The sequence below is a fragment of the Marmota monax genome, unplaced genomic scaffold, assembly GCF_021218885.2.
Source record: "Marmota monax isolate L192 unplaced genomic scaffold, Marmota_monax_Labrador192_F-V1.1 WCK01_AAM20220418_F8-fsc00005, whole genome shotgun sequence".
Classification (NCBI taxonomy): domain Eukaryota; kingdom Metazoa; phylum Chordata; class Mammalia; order Rodentia; family Sciuridae; genus Marmota; species Marmota monax.
In genome coordinates, this window is record NW_026692254.1 from 7493962 (window position 1) to 7500850 (window position 6889).

The 6889-nt window shown below is 36.0% G+C and overlaps 1 non-coding gene across 1 annotated transcript; it reads right to left on the reverse strand.

Annotated features, from left to right (window-relative positions):
* Positions 1-3163: 3163 nt before the first annotated feature.
* Positions 3164-3226, reverse strand: LOC124089575 (U7 small nuclear RNA). Its single transcript, XR_006850798.1, has one exon. It is a non-coding gene; the product is annotated as a U7 small nuclear RNA (small nuclear RNA).
* Between the last annotated feature and the right edge of the window lie 3663 nt (positions 3227-6889).

The window sequence follows — 6889 nt, forward strand, 5'->3', positions numbered from 1 at the left end:
AAACAACTGTACCTCCAAAGATCAAAGGACTCTGTTAAAAAGCAAATGTTCATGGTGAGGTCTGTAGATAAAACTACACTCACTTAAGACTAGTGTTTCTTATTTTTTTTTTCTTGTTTTTTTTTTCCTGCCTCATATTTATTTGTACAAACATCCTAAGAGAACACCAGCTCCATGCACATGGAGCCTGGGGTCATACTTGCCCTTCTGTTCTCATGAAGGTTGAGATGGAGGTCTTTATTATGGAGTCTTCATGGATGCCATGAGCACCTTTAGGAGTCTGAGCTGGAGCCAGAAATGTAGATGCAGCTGGAGCTGCAAACTGGGCCCTGGTTTGGCCAGCAGATCTTGAGACCCTGGGCAATGCGTGTGAGAGCACGGGTTCTGAGGTGTGGGTGGTCATATGGACAGTTGATGGAGCTTGTGGATTATACCCTTGGAGACCTTGGGTTGAATTTCCTTGGACTTTACAAGGGCCTTGATAGTTTTGGCCTGTGTTCTCATGGCTTTGTCATTATTGGCTTAAATCTTCTTAAGGTCCTTCTTGCTGTGCTTCTTATTATTTTATAGTTAGTGCATATTAATTATACAGAATAATAGGTTTCATTGTGTCGTATTCCAACATGCATGTAACCAGTATAACAAGCTCTGATCAAATCTACTCCCATTACTTTTTCTTCCCTTTCCTTCTCCCCTCCCTCTGATCTCCTTTGTCTTCTTTGACAGTTTCCTTTCTACTTTCATGTTGTCTTTTTTTGTCCCCTAGATTCCACACATGAAAGAAAATATGTGATACTTGTCTGACTCTGACTTATTTCACTTAACATGATGATTGACAACTCTATCTATTTTCTTGCAAATGCCATGATTTCATTCTTCTTTATGGCTGAATAATACTCCATTATGTGTCTATACCACATTTTCTTTATCCATTTATCCACTGATGGTGGTTGTGCTTCCTGGCAAAGCCCATGTTCCTAAGGAACTGGGATACCACCCTCTTAAAGGACTCATTTCTTTGTGATTGGGTTTTTTTGATACCTTCTTGAATGGCATTCCTGTGCCATTTTCAGGTCTGGTTATGTGTGGTGAGCTTTGTGGCCTTGGCCACGTCTGCACCATTAACTTGTGGCTCCCGAAGACTGGATTATTAAAAAAAACAGTGTTTTTACTGAATTAGGAAATAGTGGTGGGAGAGAAAGAACAGAAATTATTTGTAAAAACTTTCAGCTATTTATCTCTGATAAAAATTACAGCTTATTTCGTATTCTGTTGCTGCATACCATGCTATTTAGAGGCTCAAAACAACACCTGTTTATTAGCTCACAGCAATTGAGTTCTCTGCTCAGGGTCTTAAAAGTCAGACTCTGTCTCTCTCTGGAACCTCTAGGAAGGATCTGATTCCAAGCTCATTTACATGTTGGCTGAATTCAATTTCTTGCAATTGTAGAGCTGGAATCCCTAGTTTCTTGTTGGTTGTCAGCCAGAAGATCATTCTTAGCTCTTCAATTTCACCCACATTTTTTGCTACATGGAACCTTCCATCTTCAAGCCAGCAATAGAAAAATCTCCCTCACAATTGTAGCCTTTTCCATCGGCAAATTTCTTCTACAGGTAGGAGCCCAACCACAATTCCAAGAGCTCAGTTAGATCTGGCTTACCAAGGATGATCTCTTCTTCAACTGATCTGTGATGTAGCTCCACTTACAAAATATCTTCATACAGCACATAGATTAGTGTTGGATTGGATAACTGGGAAGAGGCATTTGTACATCAGAGATTTTAATCTTGAGGGCCATCTTAAAATTCTGCCTATCAAAGACCTATTTGGTAAATATTTCTTCCTTCTGAGAACATTTATAACCACATTCTTTATTGGCCACATACACAGCCCAGAAAGAAATGTAAAGTAATGTAATTGGCTGTGCATCAGGTAATATGTCTCATTGTAACCAGTTATACTTATCTATAGATGCTGGCTGTCCCGTGATCATATACTCTCAGTATTGTCAGATCTTCTCATCTTGAAGAGAAGTCAAAATTATCTTGAGTTTTAAAGCTATCAAGAGGATTCTTGGAAGATGTCCAAGTAAGACATGCCAGAAATCCATCTCCCTATGTACTAAATAATTGCATTAGCATAATCTGTTGGATGGGATGATTTTGGAATTCTGGAGTCTACATAAAACTTGCAACTTTTGGGGGAAAATTATAGCCAACTTTGGTCAATTTCAGTTATTAGTATAACCATCAGCTTCCTACACAGTGATTCCAGAGGAAAGAGTCTTGTCCTTCAAATATGAAAGGTTTGTGCTCTGACCACTTTGGCTGCTTCTGATCACAGAATTATCATACATTGCTGGTGGGACTGCAAATTAGTGCAGCCATTTTGGAAAGCAATATGGAGATTCCTTGGAAAGCTGGGAATGGAACTACCATTTGACCCAGCTATTCCTCTTCTCGGACTATACCCAAAGGACCTAAAAACAGCATACTACAGGGACACAGCCAAATCAATGTTTATAGCAGCACAATTCACAATAGCTAAACTGTGGAGCCAACCTAGATATACTTCAGTGGATGAATGGATAAAAAAATGTGGCATTTATACACAATGGAATTTTACTTAGCACTAAAAAAGAATAAGATCATGACATCTGCAGGTAAATGGATGGCATTAGAGAAGATTATGCTAAGTGAAGTTAGCCAATCCCCAAAAAACAAATGCTGAATGTTTTCTCTGATACAAGGAGGCTGACTCAAAGTGGGGCAGGGAGAAAGAGCATGGGAGGAAGATTACCTCTAGATAGGGAATAGGGGTGGGAGGGAAAGGGAGCTGGAAGGGGAATAGCAAGGATGGTGGAAGGTGATGGTCATCATTATACAAAATACATGTATGAAGAAGTGAATTTGGTGTTAATATACCTTATATACAAACAGAGATATGATAAATTGTGGCATAGAGGTGTATTAAGAATTGTATGCAAAAAAAGAGAGCTTATGTATAATGGCAAAAAAAGAATCAGACAATGGGACAGGTGTCATTGTCATTGCATCTTCCCACATTATCGTAAGACTTTCCATCACTAACTTAACTGAGTTCCAGGAAAGGTATAAGTCTGGAACCATTTTTTAAATTAATTAATTAGGTAATTAATTTAGTAAGGGCTCTTCTGGCAGCAGTCACAAAGCCTGCTAGACAAATTCTAAAAGATCTGCAACACTTGTGGTGTATTTTTCCTATTCCCCTCATTTCTGCGCTCTCTCTCTCTCTCTCTCTCTCTCTCTCTCTCTCTCTCTCTTTCTCTTCCTCCACCTTCCTCCCTCCCCTCTTTGGGAGCCAGATTTTGAGTACTAGAACTTTCAAAAGCAACTGCAAATATGGGAGAAATTAGAAACACATACATGTGCAGGGGAAGATACAAATTCAGAGAGCTAATCTTCTTCAAGTTTCTTCTTCAACCAGGAATCCTATGCATGGCAAAACTGTCTTTCAAAAGTAAAGGAAAAATAAAAGCATTCATAAATAAACAAAGCCTGAGTGAGTTCATTGTTATTAGACCTCCAGTGTCAGAACTACCATATTCAAAGGAATCCCTGAAGGTTAAAAATGACATTAACTTAAAGGCAAATGAATAAAGATCTCAGTAAAAGTCACATAGAAATCATAAAACTACTGTAATAATTATTGATAACTATACCTTTTGTCTTCAACATAATTTAACAGACTTAACATTAAAAATTTATTAGGTTTGGGGCTGGCGATATAGCTCAGTTGGTAGAGTGCTTGCTTTGCATGCACAAGGCCCTGGGTTCAATCCCCAGCTCCACACACAAGAAATCATTAGCTTATGTTTGGGGACACACAACATATAAAGATTTGATTTTGTGACAATAACTGAAAAGAAGGGATGGAGCCATTGATGGAGCAACATTTTTGAATGTTATTGAAGTTAAGCCTATATAAATTCAAATTAGAGCATTTTAAACTAAGGGTGTTAAGTATCAGTTCTATGGTAACCACAAATAGGTAAAGTACCTTCGCAAAAGAAAATAAGCAATAAATTTAAACATTTCATCACAAAAAATCAATGAAACACAAAAGAAAACAATAGCACAGGAAATGAGGGTCAAAAAGCTATAAGGTAGATTGAAAACATAGCCAAATAAAAATAGTCAGTGCCTCATTATTGTTAGTTACTATAAATGTAAATGTTTAAGTGTAAACATATTAAACTCTCCAATCATAAAGCAGAGTTGACAGAATGGTTGATCTAACTACATGCTGCCTTTAAGATACAAAGATAAATAGATTGAAAGTTGAAAGATGGAAAAGGATATTCCTTACAAATAGAAACCAAAAAGGAGAAGAGATGGCACACAAGTATCAGACAAAATAGACTTGAAATCACAAAGGGTTACAAGAAACAAAGAGGAACATTACACATTAATAAACAGTTCAGTACAGTTTTAGCAATATAAACATTTAGGCACCTAGTAACAGACTATCAAAAAATATGACTCAACATTGTAAAAGCTATCTATGCTAAACCCAAGGCCAACATCATTCTAAATGGAGAAAAATTGAAAGCATTCTCTCTCATAACTGGAACAAGAAAAGGATGCCCTCTTTCACCAGTTTTATTCAACATTGCCCTTGAAATTCTAGCCAAACCAATTAGAGAGAGGAAAGAAATTAAAGGGATATGAATAAGAAAAGAAGAACTCAAACTATCACTATTTGCCAATGACATGATTCTTTATTTAGAAGATTCAAAATATTTCATCAGAAAACTTCTAGAACTAATAAATTAATTCAGAAAAGTAGCACTATATAAAATCAACACAAATAAATCAAACACATTTCTATACATCAGTGATGAGTCCACTGAAAGAAAAATTAGTAAAACTACCCCATTTATAATAGCCTCAAAAATATACTTGGGTATCAATCTAACAAAAGAGGTAAAAGTACTCTACAATTAAAAGTGTAGAACACTAAAGAAAGACATTGAAGAAGACCTTAAAAGATGGAAAGATCTCCCATGCTTTTGAGTAGGCAGAATTAACATTGTCAAAATGGCCATACTACCAAAAGTGTTTTACAGATTTAATGCAATTACTATTAAAATCCCAATGACATTCTTCATAGAACTAGAAAAAGCAATGATGAAATTCATTTGGAAAAATAAGAGGTTCAGAATAGCCAAAGCAATCCTTGGAAAGAAGAGTGAAGCAGGAGGCATCACAATACCAGACCTTAAACTTGACTACAGAGCCATAGTAACAAAAATGGCATGGTATTAGCACCAAAACAGACACATAGACCAATGGTGCAAAATAGAAGACACAGAGACAAAACCACATAAATATAGTTATCTCACACTAGATAAAGGCACCAAAAATACTCATTGGAAAAAAAAGAGAGCTTCTTTAATAAGTGGTGCTGGGAAAACTGGAAATCTGTATTTAGCAAAATGAAATTAAACTCCTATTTCTCACCTTGCATCAAATTCAACTCAAAGTGGATCAAAGACTTAGGCCCTAGAACAGTGACCCTGTGCCTAATAGAATAAAAAGTAGGACCACAACTTTATCATGTTGGCTTAGTTACTGACTTCCTTAACAAGACTCTTAAAGCACAAAAAGTAAAACCAAGATTCAATAAATGGGATGACATCAAACTAAAAACCTTCTTCTCAGCAAAGGAAGTAATCAGTAATGTGAAGTGAAAGCCTTAAGAATGGGAGAAAATGTTTACCACATGCACCTTATATAAAACATTAATCTCCAGGATATAGAAATAAGTAAAAAAATTCACTAAGGAAGAATAGAGTTACCTTAGATTAAGTAGAAGGAGTGAAGAGATGGGAGGGGATATGGGAATAGTAAGGACAGTAGAATGAAACAGACATTATTACCTTATGCATATATATGATGGCTTGACAGATGTGATTCTACAACATGTACAATTAGAAAAATGAGAAATTATAACCCATCTATGTATGATATATCAAAGTGCATAAATGCACCCTACTGTCATGTAAAACTAATTAAAGGAAATAAAAAATTAATAATAAAATACTAAATAGTAAAAACCCAAATAACCCAATCAATAAATGGGCTAAGGAACTGAACAGATGACTCCACAGAGGAAGAAATATGATCTATCAACAAATATATGAAAAAATGTTCAACATCTCTAGCAATTAAAGAAATGCAAATCCAAACTACTTTAAGATTTCATCTCACTCCAGCCAGAATGGCAATTATCAAGAATATAGAAAATAATAAATATTGGTGAGGTTGTGTGGGAAAATACACTCATATCTTGATGGTGGGACTGAGAATTGGCGCAATCATTTTGGAAAGCAATATGCAGATTCCTCAGAAAACCTGGAATGGATCCACCATTTGATCCAGCTATCCCACTCCTTGGTTTAATATACCGCTGTCAATAATAAAACAAGCAGACAGAAGATCAGCAAGGAAATAGGGGACATGAGTAGTGTAATAAATCAACTAGATCCAAGACACATAAAGAACATTCTACCTAATAGCAAAATAGAAGCTCTTCTCCAGTGCATTTGGGAGATTCTCCCAGCTAGATCGTCTGGTAGGCCACAGAGTCAGTCTCACTGTTAGAAGTTAGACAAAGAATCTTCTGCAGCCACAACAGGATGAAGTTATAAACCAAAGACAGAAACAAAACTAAAAAATTCACAAAATAGTAGAAGTTGACACACTCTTAAATAACCAATGCATCAAAGAAGATATCATAAAGATAACAATAACATACTTAGATATAAATAAAAATAAAAATAAAACATACCAAAATGGATGGGATATGGTGAAAGTGGTGTTAATGAGGAAATATACAGCTATACGT